The following is a 16089-nucleotide window of genomic DNA, read 5'->3' as shown; positions in this document are numbered from 1 at the left end:
CCTATTCTATGGACGGGCAGCCTTTTTTTTCGTCACTTACCCCTGAGTGTCCCGGGGGCTCCCGTACAGGCCACCGATCTGCTGCAGGTCCGGCTGCAGCAAAATAACTGGGGGGGGGGTGGTGTGACGAATGACTTGTGTAGATTGATACAGCAGGAGTAGGAGCCGTTTATTGTAGGACCAGAGCGATATTTATACATTCCACACAGCTTATCTAATTAGCATAAACTAGATACATCAGTCAACCAATAAGGAATCTCCACACTTAATGGCTCGCTTTTGTTACTTCTCAAAACACTCCCTCTGGCATTTTGCCAGGTACCATCCAGACTTGTTTACAGACTCTAACATTTTCCAGGCGCCATCCTGACTTGTTTACAGACTCTAACAATTAGTTCTTTAAAAGTCTGGGCCTTTTTAAGGCATAGCTGAGAATACATCTGGTCCTGAGTGTTTCTTTTCTTTTCTTTTTTTTTTTTTTTTGTACCTGGGATTGAACTCAGAGGCACTTGACCACTGAGGCCTATTTTGTATTTTATTTAGAGACAGGGCCTCACTGAGTTGCTTGGTACCTTGTTTTGCTGAGACTGACTTTGAACTTGCCTGTTTCAGCCTCTGAGCTGCTGGGGTTAAAGGCATTTACCATTGTGTCTGGCCTGGGTTTTTCTTCATTGGTAGACTTTTTATTATGGCTTCTATCTCATTGCTAGTTTTTGGTCCACTTAGGGTTTCTATATCTTCTTAATTCAATTTTGGCAGGTCATAGGTGTCTAGAAATGTATCCATTTCTTCTAGGCTTCTGTGGTGTTTGTGAGAATTTCTCCTTTTTCATCTCTAATTTTATGAATTTGTGTCCTCTTTGTTTTTCTTTTGGTTAATTTGGCTAAGGGCTTATCAATATGGTTTATCTTTTCAAGGAACCAACTCTTTTTTAATTGGTCCTTTGTACTGTATTTTATTCTCAATTTCATTGATTTCAATCCAGACCTTAATTATTTTCTTCCTTCTACTGGTTTTGGAATTGGCTTGTTCTTCTTTTTCAAGAGCAATTAGATACATTAGATTGCTTATATGGAATCTTTTTGGTTTTCTTATGTATGCATTCATAGTTATAAATTTTCCTCTTAGAACTGCCTTCATTAGTGTCCCAGAGGTTCTGGTATGCTTTTTTTTTCTTTATAATTGCTTGCTATGTTATATCATTATTTATATTTGATTTATAATTTCTCCCCTAATTTCTTCTATTTCCTATTCATCATTCAAAAGTGTATTATTCAATTTCCATATATTTATATGGTTTCTATAGGTTTTTTTGTTGTTGATTTCTAATTTCATTTCATTATGATCTGATAAATTACCAGAAATTATATTATTTTTTTATATTTGCTAAGAGTTGCTTTGTGGCCTATAATATTTTGTAGATGGTTACATGAGCTGCTGAGAAGAAAGTGTATTCAGTAGTTGTTAAATGAAATATTCTATAGATTTCTGTTAAGTTCATTTGATTTATAACATTTTTCAAGTCAAGAGTCTTTACTGAGTTTGTGTCTGGATGACCTGTCTCTTGGTGAGAGAGCTGTGTTGAAATCGCCCATGTTACTGTACTGTAGTCTATTTGAGGCTTTGATTTGAGTAATGTCTCTTTTTTTGTAATTAGTTGCACCAACATTTGTGCAAGAGATAGATAGATATTTACTATCATTATAGCTTCTTGTTAGGGTTTTTCCTTTATCAGTATGAAGCAATCTGCTTTGTCTCTTCTGATTGATTGTGGCTTGAATTCTGCTTTGTTGGATATAAGAGTAGCTACTCCTGCTTTGTTTTTTTTGGCTCCATTCACATGGTTTATCAGTTTCCATCCTTTCATTTTCATCCTGTGATTATAGTTGCCTATAAAGTAAATCTTTTGAAAACAACATATAGTTGGGTCTTTTTTAAAAAATTCATTCTGCCAGTCTACATCTTTTTTTTTTTTTTTTTTTTTGGTATGGGGGATTGAACCCAGGGGCACTTACCACTGAACCACATTCCCAGCCCTTTTTTTGTATATTATTTAGAGACAGGGCCTTGCTGAGTTGTTTCAGACCTTGCTAAATTGCTGAGGCTGGCTTTGAATTCGATAATTTTTATAATCATTATTTTGAATTCTTAATCTGATAATTTATCCACTTAAATATCTTTGGGATCAGTTCCTATGAACTATCAGAGGTGTTGTGTTACCTTTTTTTTTCATATTTCTTGTATTTCTGTATTGGGTTTTATGCACCCATTGGGATGGATTTCTTTTCTCTTATGTGTGGGCCTTTTTATTGCATAGCCTTCTCTTACCAAAATGTCCTAGAGTGGGGTCTCTAGTTTGAGACCTCCTCATTGGTGCGGTATCTGCAATATTTGTATTAATTATCTGTTTTTGCTGTTACAGTGGAGGTCATGAGTGGAACCTAAGGTGCTAGCCCATCCTTAGCCCTTCCGACTTGGGGTCTGGTTGTTAGTTTGGGTTTTTATCTTTTCTAGTCTTTGTATTAATATATAGCTTAAGTTTGAGTGCCATTAGTTTATATATGGAGTGAAGCGTACTGTTTTTTGGCTGTTTTGTTCAACAGCAGAGTCTCTACATTGCAAACTTGTAGTGTCCCTGTAGGTTCCCAACATTTAACAGAATAGGAGGAAACAAACACTAGCAAAAACTGATGCATACAATATAAGCATTAATATAAATAACTGGTTATTAATATGACACCTGCAATGTTAATTACCATAAAAAATAGGAATCATGGAGCCTAAAATTGCCACTAGCAAAATCAATAGGTAACCATGAACTAGATCTGGCATTAAAGCAAACAGTAGGTACCAGCTATGTTTTCCTCAGCAGTAATAATTGCAGTAGCATGAATAGTGGGGGCAGGAGTTATATAAACCAATTAGTTCTAAAATATGGGTAAAAATATAGTTCATTAAGGAGAAAGAAAATGTGATAGAGAGATAGAAGAGAGTTTATAATTTCAAAAAAGTGTGCAGAGAGAGTAGAGGAGATGCAGTGGGTGATGGTTATAAGGAAGAAGGAGAAACATAGGAAAGACAATAAAAGACAAAAGTAATAGGAGAGAGAAAGAGAGAATAAGAGAATTTTACCATTAGCAGAAGAGGCAAAATGAGAAACAAACAAAACCAAAACCAAAATAAACAAACCCCAAACCCTAACCCTCAAAAGACAAGGCAAGGAAAAATAACTATATTAAAAATGCTAAAAATGAGTAAAGAAACAAATATGTATATGTATATATGCCCATGAACCAATCAGCACTGCAAGAAAACACATACACACACACACACACACACACACACACACAGAGAGAGAGAGAGAGAGAGAGAGAGAGAGAGAGAAGATTCTTAATGAAAAATGAAGGAATCATCTCTTCTGAAATGGTCAAGATTGGAATGGATGATGATTGCCTATGCCCAACTGTCCTTCCTTATGTACAAAGAGAGGAGTGGGAGAGAGCCAGAGAAGGAGCAATAGCGAATGCCAGTGAGGGCTAGGAGTTTTTAACTCCTTCCTCATTTTGTATTGCTCACCAAGCTGCCAGAGGTTTCCCTTCTCACCAGTATAAGGCAACATGAAATGAAAAGTTTTGTGGATTCAAGTCTTGTCTAAAAGACCAGATCAATGCACTCCCAGGATGGGGATTTGCAGAGTTCTGTGAGGGGTGTTTTGGTGACTGGGGCTTAAGTCTAATCAGGCTTTAAGGGCTTTGCTGGTGATATTTGTTCTGGGGAGATTAGATCAACCCACCCTTAAGACCTGGCAGTTACCAACCTCTGTCTGGAGTCTGGATCTCAGAGCTCCCCATGAATTCTACTCATGGGGCAGGGGAACCAATCCTTTACACACTATGCTGCCCATGGAGACAGCCTTCCCAGGGTTAGCCCCTGAGTGTATTCACCACTGCCTGTTCAGATTCCTAACCTGCTTCAGTGGGTCATGTGAGTTGCCAGACTCAAAGGAAAAGTGAATTGGCTCCCCTTTATTTTTCTGACTTGAATCTCCCTGGTTACAATCTTCTTTGTGCTTGTTTCACTCATGTTCTTCTAGATATGCTCTGGGGCACATGGTAAGCATAGGCAATGTTTGCCAAGATCTCCCAGGCTCTTCAGCAGAACTGCAGTATGGCCACCTCAATATGACTCCTGTCTCAGGTCTCCACTGCCAGTTGAGAAATACAGAGCACTTTTCAAACACCAGTTCACAGTGCAGGCTCTGGATCAACTGAGTTCAAGTTGCTTTTTTGAGCTCAGGTTTTTCCATGCCAAATCTATTTGTTATATTTCTCTCTGTGTTCTCCTTCCCTTCTGTGGTGAACCAGCGCTGCTACTGCTGCCTCTGCCAGAACCAGTTTGGCTGCAATGTACTCTTTCTCCTTTGTTCAATGTACTCAAAGTTCTGGTCTTTAAAACTCTCTGACTGTCCAATATTAAATTTTAGTGAAATTCCTCTTCCACCCACCTCACTGAGAAGCAGTATTCTTCTGGTTGAATCCCAAGTCATGGAGCAAGTAGGAATGCAGTCTTCCTGTAAGCCACCATCTTGAATACATCTTTGACTTAGTCTCTTAATGTTATTCTAGATTTCTTGAATATTCTAGTCATGATCTCTTAACATCTTTTTTTTTTTAAATTGTTGGTTTTATTTTCAAGATCATGTACTTTGGAAGAATGAAATCATGTCAACTGAAGAAAATGGATGGAACTGAGAACATTGGGTTAAATAAAATAAGCCAAACTGAGAAAATCAAGGGTTATGTGTTTGTTCTCATATGTGGAAGCTAGAGAAGAAGAAGGAAAAGGTAGGTGGTGGGGGAGAATCTCATGAAAATCAAATGGCTCTAATGTCAATTTTGATCTTATATGCAATATTTTTCACACTAAATCAATAGATGTTGTTATTATTATTCATTATTATAATGAAATTACACCTTACAGTGCCACACCCTATGCACAATGTATAACCTCTGCTGTTCCCAGTATCAGTATAATAAAGAAAAAGGGCCAGGGGAGGAGAAGTGGGGATGGAATGGGGAAGTACCAGGGAATTATGTTATAGTATTGCGTGTATAGTAGTCAAATTATGTTATACTATTGTGTGTATGTAAGAATATATAACAATGAATCTCACTGTTACATACAATTCTAATGCACAATAAAAATATGGAAAAATTAAAAAGGCAAAAAAAAAGATTATGTATTTTTTCTTTGAGGTCTGAGAATCTGTCTTCTATTGTTGTAGGGACAAATGAGTCAAGGCACCGAAGACAGCAGGAAACAGTTTTATTTGGCTGCAGCCAGGTTCAGAGGGTACAGCCTTTGCTGTAATCAATCAATCTCCTGAACCCTGAGTTCAGGGAGTTTCAGTGTTTTATACCCAGCATATAAGGGGAGGGGCTCAGAAGTTCACAGTCTGCAGAAGTTCACATAAAAGCAGCTTTTTCTTTCACTGTTCTGGGCAAGTTAACTCTTCAAGGACAACACCTGAGAAGGGGAGAACCTCTTTTTGCCTTTCTTTCCTCCCCCTGCCAGCTGTTACCATGGAGCCCATTTGTAACTTATCTTAAAAATGTAGACATCTCTATGAAGCCCCAGCTCAAGGCCAGAGGCCTTGTTTGCACATTTCTTCAAAGTACTATACTGGATACATTTGTGAAAAACTAGTAAGGGGGTGTTCAGCATCTGGAGTGCTGGTATCTTCTCGGCCAATGGCCAAGTAAACAGGGCGACATGAAAATAGGAAGTTTATCTACATTGGACTCTTTCACAGAGATTCTTTTGCTGACAGTCCTAAAATCAGCCATGGTGAAGAGGGCTTTTCTGTGGAGAAAGGGGGTGCCACTTCAATTCCCCCCTTTAATGATGCTCTCCATAATTTAATCCTTTAAATTTAAGAGCATCATTACCATTATCTTGGCTTAAAGCCTTATATAATGCCAAAACCTTAGTTGTTGTCATCCTTTCAACAGCAGCTTCTACAGTGGACCCAATAGTTTTAGTGCACAGTGGAGCCAAACATGGGAGCAATGAACAGGTTAACAGCAGAATACCAACTATACCAGTTAAGCTTTTAAATCTACCAAGAGTTGAAAACTATCTCCCAAAAGCATGTTTGGGACCCAAACTTTAATGCCCTTCTAGGTATGAATGAGCACATGTGCTAGTTCTCTTGTGTTGTTGGCTATATCTTTAACTGTTTGTCTATTGTCATCCATTTGGATGCAACAATCCGAGCTGTTGAACTCTCCACATATTTTTTTTTTCCCCTCAGCCAGTAAGTAATCTAATGCCAAGTGGTTTTGATAGTTAGCCTCTTGCATCTGGTCTCTTGTGTGGCTAGGAGGTCAAAGGCTGTGGCAGTCTGATTAATAATAATTTCTAGTACAGCTTGTAAGTGAATAATTCTGTTTAACAAGTAAATGGAAGTTCTATAACTCCAACTGCCATTTTGTGCCCAGGTATCTGGAGCATAAGTGGCAATAATCCTCTGGGGTGGCCAGTTACCTTCACCCCAAGATTGGTGACCTCCTAAATCAAGTTTCTTTCCAATGGGCCTCTTTTTCCTTTCCAAACAGTCATCCATCTATAACATTCCTCTGGTGGGACAGGTCCTAAATATATGTTTTACACCTCTTATATATAATGGATTGTCTTGACACATGGTTCACATGATCTCCATGGTTGGAATAGGAGAAGGGCAGAATCCCTTATGGTTATCAAAGGAAACCCAACTAAATAATAGACTAACATTTTGGTTAGCATAGGTTAAACAGCATGAATTAACAAAGCCAAACTAATAACACCAAACAAATCCTAGAAAGCTTATATAAGCAAGATAAAAAAATATAAGTGAAATTTTATTACCCAGAATCCAGTCAGTAGGAGTTAACTGTTATCAAACCAGTAGCACAAACCAGAGAACTATGTATATATCTAGAAGCAAGGGGTGGCAATGTATTACAGTATAAGAACTATCTCAGAGGTTGAAAGAGTCACAGGGACGTCTACATTTTTAAGATAAGTTACAAATGGGCTCCATGGTAACAGCTGGCAGGGGGAGGAAAGAAAGGGGAAAAGAGGCTCTCCCCTTCTCAGGTGTTGTCCTTGAAGAGTTAACTTGCCCAGAACAGTGAAAGAAAAAGCTGCTTTTATGTGAACTTCTGCAGACTGTGAACTTCTGAGCCCCTCCCCTTATATGCTGGGTATAAAACACTGAAACTCCCTGAACTCAGGGTTCAGGAGATTGATTGATTACAGCAAAGGCTGTACCCTCTGAACCTGGCTGCAGCCAAATAAAACTGTTTCCTGCTGTCTTCGGTGCCTTGCCTCATTTGTCCCTACTACATTTTTGGCGACCCAGATGGGACAGAGGAGGTAAGGAAGGCTATTCTGCCTCTCGTCTCCAGGGTCCAGCGTTGCTACCTAGATTTGCTTCACTATCTTCCTCCTTCTTTCACCAGTATGTACAATTTCTCTTTAATAATTTTGAATGCCTTTTTTGTTAAACCTATTTCATTAGAAAACTGATAAATTTTCATATCTACAGTATGTAGCCTGTTATTTTGTTTGAATAAAGAAAAATGCAGCCTCTCACAAATGTGGAAGGAATACTTTTAAGAATGTTTTTAGATAATAGTGGTTATTTATCATGGATACAACACTAAATGACACAAGTATTAGCTTCTTAAAGGTTGTTCTTTGCAATGTGAAACCTAGAACAATATCATTGGGTAGTTCATATTCTGTCACATTAAAATCAACAGGTATATCTTGCACATCGACTGGATCTTGTGCTCATATATATTTTTTAAAGTTATAAGTTCTTTGATCAAGTTAAATAGATCTTCCAGTGTTGACACAAGTAATCACCAATTGCCAAAGCAAGCAAACGAACAACACCCCCCCCCAACATTTGTGTTGATATTGCCACAGATTCCAGCAAAAAAGGTTGTATTGGGAAACTGTCAAGTTTATGGTAGTGGATTTAAGTTCTTCAAATTCAAATTTTCTCTTAAGAACTTAAATTTTATCATTGATGAGTAGTGCATTATCTCAAAGGAATGACTCAGGTCACTTTTGAGAATGTTAGCCAAATATTTAAGTGTAAGTAATTATAGTTTTCCATATTATTTTATGTAGGAATGGTATTCCATAAAAATGGGACTTGGGGAATTGGGGAGATAGCTCAGTGGTAAAGCACTTCCCTAGCATGGATGAGGCTCTGGGTTTAATTCACATCACCACATTAAAAAAAAAAAAGATTAAAAAAATGGGATTAGTTCTGCTCAAAAGTTTGAGTATTCTACTTTGGAATGTAGTAGAAGTGTTTTATGTATACTTTCCATTTAATCACATATGTTAAAAATGTAGACTTTGAGATGTAGATTTAATAAAGTTAATAATTTTAATACCTTAACCTGGACATGCTTAATTTAACTGGCTTTATTTTTTTTCTGCAGTTATGATGTGGTAAAGAATAAAATAACTGGTGGGCTGGGCATATAGGTCAGTTGGTAGAGTGCTTGCCTTGCATGCACAAGGCCCTGGGTCCCTAGCACCAGAAAAAAACAAAAACAAAAAAACCCCAAAACAAAACAATAACTACTATTGTGGTTTGGTACCATAGCTTCCATTCTTGCTAATTTTTACTTTAGTGCAAACAATATCTTGTAATATTATAAAAATACTTTGGATGTTATGGGCCATGTAAAAGGATCTGAGTACCTGCAAGGATTCCATAGACCACACTTTGAGAACTGGTGTTCTGAGGAGGACTTGGAGAGTTCCCCATTCCTTTTGTCTCTTCATTTCCATAATTTCTCCCCTCAAATTTGATTTTCTCCCTCCCCAAACTGCTAATAGTTTGCCTTGGGCTCTTGTAGAAGAGAACCAACTCCTGAAAATTTGATGTCACAGTATCTTTAGTCTGGGAACAGCTGGAGTGACATGTGTTTTCCCCTTGGAATTGGGAACAATTTGCACCTAAAGGCATTAAGTAGACTTTCACTTATGGTTCATTTTTGTTTTAGATGTCTGCATATCAGGCAAAATCTATTGCAATATGTGCACAAAATAATATTGGCTCTTTCATATTAAATGGTCCTAGTGCACTTGACTTGAGGCCTACCATAGCATTAGAGGAGGGATGTTAGTCCATCAGGAACTTTTGACACAATTATGATTCTTCCATCTTCCTGCAAAGCTGGCTTTGAATAAAAACGATTTCTTTACCCATTCTGAATCAGACTAAATTTTGGGGCCACACTCTGACTGAAATGGGAATACATTTCTTCTGCTGAGTGAAGGAAGCTGAAGATCAGATCCTCCACCCTGGCAGTCTCCACAGAAGGTGGGAACAGAGATGCCCATTCAGGCCTGTGTAACTATAGGATCACTAAATCTGAACAGGCACATTTCCTGCCTGTGTCACTTCCCTGCCTCTTTTTTAAAAATTAGGCTAATTTTCAGGGATTTGGGGGATAGAACTTTTGAAACAATTTTCTTCCATCTTCCTTCAAGGTTGACAATCCAGCTTCTGGTTGTGTAAACCAATCTAATAAATACCCTTTTATAATTATACTTCCTGTTGGTTCTGTTCCTCTAGAGAACCCTAATACCGAAGGTTATTAGATTGGTAAATGTATTTTGCATGCCACAAGAGCATCTTTGGGGGGCCAGTCCGAATGCTTGTATAACCCATCCCTCCCCCCAGGTCATGGGAAATTTGTATGTTGAAGTTCTAACCCCCAATGTAACTGTGTTTGGAGATAGGGTCTTTGAGAGATGATTGCAGCTAAATATGGTCTTAAGAGTGGAGAGGGAGGGAGGGAGGGAGGAAGGAAATAAACTGACTTCCAGACCACTCATGTATAATCAAATCAAGCCTTTATTGAAGCACACCGGTGGCGGCTAACCAGAACATAAAACTGTTCTCCTGATCAGCCCCGAACAATTGCAAGGGCACTCCTTGTAAGCCTGAAAACCTCAAAAGGGATGTTCAGGGGGTCTAGCCAATGCAAGCAAGCCAGGTTACAGAAGCCAGAGAGTGCAGTCAATCGGTGGGAAGCCTAACCAATCACAGCCCAATCACCCCAGTTACAGAAACAGAGCCCCGTTACCCTAGTTACAGAAACAATGCCCCATTAGGCAGTTCCGTGTTCTTAAAGGTTTCTATAGCAAAAGGAAAAGAACATCTTGCTCTAGTCATGACTCTTCTACTTGGCATGGTTGTTTTACAGGATGAAGTCATAAAACAAAATGGAGTCACATTTGCTCCTACTGTCACATATGCTTTCAAAGTACAATGGTGAATTGGACACAGGATGGACATTCCAAAAGGAAGCTGCAAGGAAAAGAGGAGTGATGAGACTAGTGGTTGCTCTAGGTCTTATTGTCTCAGAAACTACTTTAAATTTATACTAACAATTTTAGTGAGATATGGTGTTTTATCAATTAGAGGATGAAAATTTGATAGCTCACTGTTTCAAAGGTCTCAGTCCATAGATGGCTGACTACATTCCTTGGGGCCTTAGGTGAGGCAGAACATCATGGTGGAAGGGTGTGGTGGAGAAAAGCAGGTCAGCACATAGCCACCAAGAAGGAGAGAGAGAGAGAGAGAGAGAGAGAGAGAGAGAGAGACACACACACCTAGGCAGAGATAGCACTTCACTCAACCAGGTCAAAACATATACTCCAAAATTATGTCTCCAGGGATCTTCCTCCTCCAGCCACACCCTACCTGCTTACATTTACCACCCAGTTAACCCCTACCAGGGGATTAATGCACTGATTAGGTTAAGGTTCATAACCTAATCATTTCACCTGTACATTCTCATGCATTTTCTCACACATGAGCCTTTGAGCGACACCTTAATAACTAAACTATAATATATGGAATTCTATTCTTTATAGCTATATTTTTTCATGCTGTTGATGTTATATATAAATGTATATCTGAATATGTTATAAACTTAAAAATATATTGTTAGAATTTCTTTGTGTAATTTTGAAAGGTTTCTATTTCTTTGTCTTCAAATTCACTGATTTTTTATTCTCCAGGCAGCATCTACCATTAATCCCACCTCACATCCAGTGCATTTTACNTCTTTTGCTGACAGTCCTAAAATCAGCCATGGTGAAGAGGGCTTTTCTGTGGAGAAAGGGGGTGCCACTTCAATTCCCCCCTTTAATGATGCTCTCCATAATTTAATCCTTTAAATTTAAGAGCATCATTACCATTATCTTGGCTTAAAGCCTTATATAATGCCAAAACCTTAGTTGTTGTCATCCTTTCAACAGCAGCTTCTACAGTGGACCCAATAGTTTTAGTGCACAGTGGAGCCAAACATGGGAGCAATGAACAGGTTAACAGCAGAATACCAACTATACCAGTTAAGCTTTTAAATCTACCAAGAGTTGAAAACTATCTCCCAAAAGCATGTTTGGGACCCAAACTTTAATGCCCTTCTAGGTATGAATGAGCACATGTGCTAGTTCTCTTGTGTTGTTGGCTATATCTTTAACTGTTTGTCTATTGTCATCCATTTGGATGCAACAATCCGAGCTGTTGAACTCTCCACATATTTTTTTTTTCCCCTCAGCCAGTAAGTAATCTAATGCCAAGTGGTTTTGATAGTTAGCCTCTTGCATCTGGTCTCTTGTGTGGCTAGGAGGTCAAAGGCTGTGGCAGTCTGATTAATAATAATTTCTAGTACAGCTTGTAAGTGAATAATTCTGTTTAACAAGTAAATGGAAGTTCTATAACTCCAACTGCCATTTTGTGCCCAGGTATCTGGAGCATAAGTGGCAATAATCCTCTGGGGTGGCCAGTTACCTTCACCCCAAGATTGGTGACCTCCTAAATCAAGTTTCTTTCCAATGGGCCTCTTTTTCCTTTCCAAACAGTCATCCATCTATAACATTCCTCTGGTGGGACAGGTCCTAAATATATGTTTTACACCTCTTATATATAATGGATTGTCTTGACACATGGTTCACATGATCTCCATGGTTGGAATAGGAGAAGGGCAGAATCCCTTATGGTTATCAAAGGAAACCCAACTAAATAATAGACTAACATTTTGGTTAGCATAGGTTAAACAGCATGAATTAACAAAGCCAAACTAATAACACCAAACAAATCCTAGAAAGCTTATATAAGCAAGATAAAAAAATATAAGTGAAATTTTATTACCCAGAATCCAGTCAGTAGGAGTTAACTGTTATCAAACCAGTAGCACAAACCAGAGAACTATGTATATATCTAGAAGCAAGGGGTGGCAATGTATTACAGTATAAGAACTATCTCAGAGGTTGAAAGAGTCACAGGGACGTCTACATTTTTAAGATAAGTTACAAATGGGCTCCATGGTAACAGCTGGCAGGGGGAGGAAAGAAAGGGGAAAAGAGGCTCTCCCCTTCTCAGGTGTTGTCCTTGAAGAGTTAACTTGCCCAGAACAGTGAAAGAAAAAGCTGCTTTTATGTGAACTTCTGCAGACTGTGAACTTCTGAGCCCCTCCCCTTATATGCTGGGTATAAAACACTGAAACTCCCTGAACTCAGGGTTCAGGAGATTGATTGATTACAGCAAAGGCTGTACCCTCTGAACCTGGCTGCAGCCAAATAAAACTGTTTCCTGCTGTCTTCGGTGCCTTGCCTCATTTGTCCCTACTACATTTTTGGCGACCCAGATGGGACAGAGGAGGTAAGGAAGGCTATTCTGCCTCTCGTCTCCAGGGTCCAGCGTTGCTACCTAGATTTGCTTCACTATCTTCCTCCTTCTTTCACCAGTATGTACAATTTCTCTTTAATAATTTTGAATGCCTTTTTTGTTATTCTTTTTTGTCTCTTATGTAACCTTCTGAACATAAGTAATTCATTTAAAATAACCGTCTTATTAAATTACTCTGGATTGTTTTCTCTGCTGTATGCATTGCATATTCTTGTTTTCATTGCATACTTGGTAATTTTTTAGTTGATGCCACCATGTTATTCACTGATAGTGTCACAGACCTTTTTGAATACTCTGTCCAATGTCCAGAAAACTACAAGGCTTTCCAGCATGGACAGTGGAAATAGACACACATTTTCTTGTCCCATGTATCCCTTGGTGCCATTGTTTCCTCTGGCGCTTCTGGCTAATCTTTTCCCATCCAAGGGCATGGTGTTCTTATGAGTGTGTGCTGAAGAACTGAGGACATGAGAGGTGCCCTCTAGACCTCCCTACGTTCTCTATGTGCCTTCATCTTGCATATTCTGCTCTTGTAGCCTGTGCAAATACAGGTATCTGTCCCCTTAACTCTCTGAGGCTTATGGGCTGTGTAGGGCTCCTCCTCCCTATACTGTGTCCTGGGAACTTCATCCAGGAAGGAAGATGGACAACTGAAGGACTCACATCTTTCATTACTTTTCTTTCAGAGATTGCAATCTCTGTCATACATGTCCAATGTCTTACTATATTTCATGTGTTTTTTGAATTTCTAGTTTTTCTTAGTCCATTATGACTCAAAGCAAATGTTGATGAATTGAATTTTTAAAACAACTGTTATGATTTTACTTTCTAATAACTGAATTTTGTGTCTTTGAAAAACAGAATGGCGTGGGTGCTTTCCTACTTCTGCAGGCATTTTGGAGGTTGTTATATTTTTATAATACTGGTTATGATGTGTTATTTTCGGTTTCTTAATTCACATATGGACGTCTATGAGCCTCTTTCTACTGATTTTCAATCCTGTTGTCATTTTTTTACTTGTACTTACACTTTTCTGCTCCTGACTTCTCATTTCCTTTTGTAGTGAATTGTGTAAATTGTTTGACACATTGGTTACATTTGGATTCCTATAGAAATCTTTATTCCCTTCTTCAAATTTTGAGTCAATACCAACCCAGGAACACTTATAAAACAAAATTATGGTTTAAAGTTATTTGACCCAAAATGGTAAGGCCAATGAGGACAACAAACCGGTAGGAGTTCGGTGTGGCAATTATAAATTTTCAAAAACAGATGTATTTCTTCCTTTCTTTTTATTTTTTTCTGACTTAAGGAAAATTTCCTAAGAATACTCTTGTTTGGGGGAAAGAAACAGATTTACTTTATTTTATTTATTTTTTTTAGTTGTTGATAGACCTTTATTTTATTTATTTATATAGGGTTCTGGGAATTGAACCCAGTGCCTCACACATGTCAGGCAAGTGCGCTACCGCTAAGCCCCAGCCCCAGCCCCCAGATTTTCATTTCTTGCTCAGAGGACATAATCTTTTGTTTCTCAGACTTAATGAAATGCAAGAGTGTCTCCTATCATACTGCCTATTCAAACTATCTCTGAGGATGATTACCTGTGTGCTTGTTAAAATTGAATGTTGAGTGTTTCCAAAGCCCATGTGTTAAAGGACTGGTTTCTGGGTGATGCTACAGGGAGATGGTACATTCCTTGAGAGGTGGGGCTGAGCAGGAGGACCTTAAGACATTGGGGGCGGGAGGGTGCCCTTGAAGGACATTGTTGGATACCTGCCCCCTTCTTATTCTTCCTTATCTCTTGGGGAGGAGGTGAGTGGTTTGGGTTTGTCCAGTGCTCCCAACATGATGTGTTGCCTCACTACAGGTGTGAAGTGGCAGGGCCAATTATGGACTTCATCCTCCAAAACTGAGCCGTTATAAACCTTTATTCTTCTCCTTTTTTTCCCCTTCTTTTTGGGTACTGGGGATTGAACCAGGGCACTCGACCACTGAACCATATTCCCAGCCTTATTTTGTATTTTATTTAGAGCCAGGGTCTCACTGAGTGGCTTAGTGCCTTGCTTTTGCTGAGGCTGAATTTGAATTCATGATCCTCCTGCCTCAGGCTCTTGAGCCACTGGGATTACAGGTGTGTGCCACTGTGCCCAGCTAAACCTTCTTTCTTTATAAGAGAATTACCTCAGGTGTTTGGTTACAGTGAAAGAAACAAACACAATAATATACCTTGTGTCTAAGAAAAAACTAAAATTTTCCAGATTTGATAAATGCCTTCAGGAAAATAGAAATTTTTCTCCATGAATTCCTGCCCACATCTATATTTTTGAGCTACAGAATTGCCATCTTACTTAAACTTTTCTGCTTTTGGATGCTTCTTAATTTTTAAGTCTTCTTTTTAGCCGATTTTAGTGGAACAGGCAACCTTTAAACCACATGAAAATGGAATCATCATAAACTACTTATTCCTTCTTTTTTTTTTTAGAATATATTTTTTAATATTTATTTTTCAGTTTTCGGAGGACACAACATCTTTGTTTGTATGTGGTGCTGAGGATCGAACCCGGGCCGCATGCATGCCAGGCGAGCACACTACCGCTTGAGCCACATCCCAAGCCCGTACTTATTCCTTCTTGCTATTGGTCTGACACCAGGGCAAATGCTGGAACACTATTCTGTCTACAGCAATGCTACTCAAATGTGTACTAAGTGCACTAGCTCTGGTCTGTGAAATGTTTGTTACCAATCCACAACAAGACACAAACAGAAAGTGAGAATGAGCAAGAACACCTCTAACCTCACCTTGTCCCAGACTGATACCCGTCAAGCAAAAGATGCATATTTGCATCAAGCCCTTGGGTCTGCTGAAATCAGTTTGATCATCAGCTATTGGTATAACAGTTTGAACATCTCAGCTCAACTCTCCACTAAGGGTCTGCAAAGTTCTGTCCTTACATATGCCTCTTCTCAACTCATGTGACTCTTACCTTTCTGATTATAGTGTCATAAATATTTGGTTTTCTTATTTCCTCTTTCTCATTAGGAAGTGCTGTAAAGTCTATCTTCAAAATGTGTGTACCATCCGAACAATTCCACTATTTCCCCTGCTCATACGCCAGGTGAAGCGACTGACATCTCCAACATAGGACTGACTAGTTCCCTACAGTTTCCTGCTGCCTCGATAGTCCTCCTGTCTCAATTCTGTTTCCCCTTTGAAAAGATGCACCATGTCTGTCTTTGCTCAAAATTACCTCACTCAATGCAAAATTTCTTCTGTCAACCTCAGGTCTTCGGTGACTGGCCATGCCTTAGTGCTC

Source organism: Marmota marmota, unplaced genomic scaffold (genome assembly GCF_001458135.2).
Source record: "Marmota marmota marmota unplaced genomic scaffold, marMar, whole genome shotgun sequence".
NCBI lineage: Eukaryota > Metazoa > Chordata > Mammalia > Rodentia > Sciuridae > Marmota > Marmota marmota.
Note: the sequence above shows the minus strand (reverse complement) of the source record.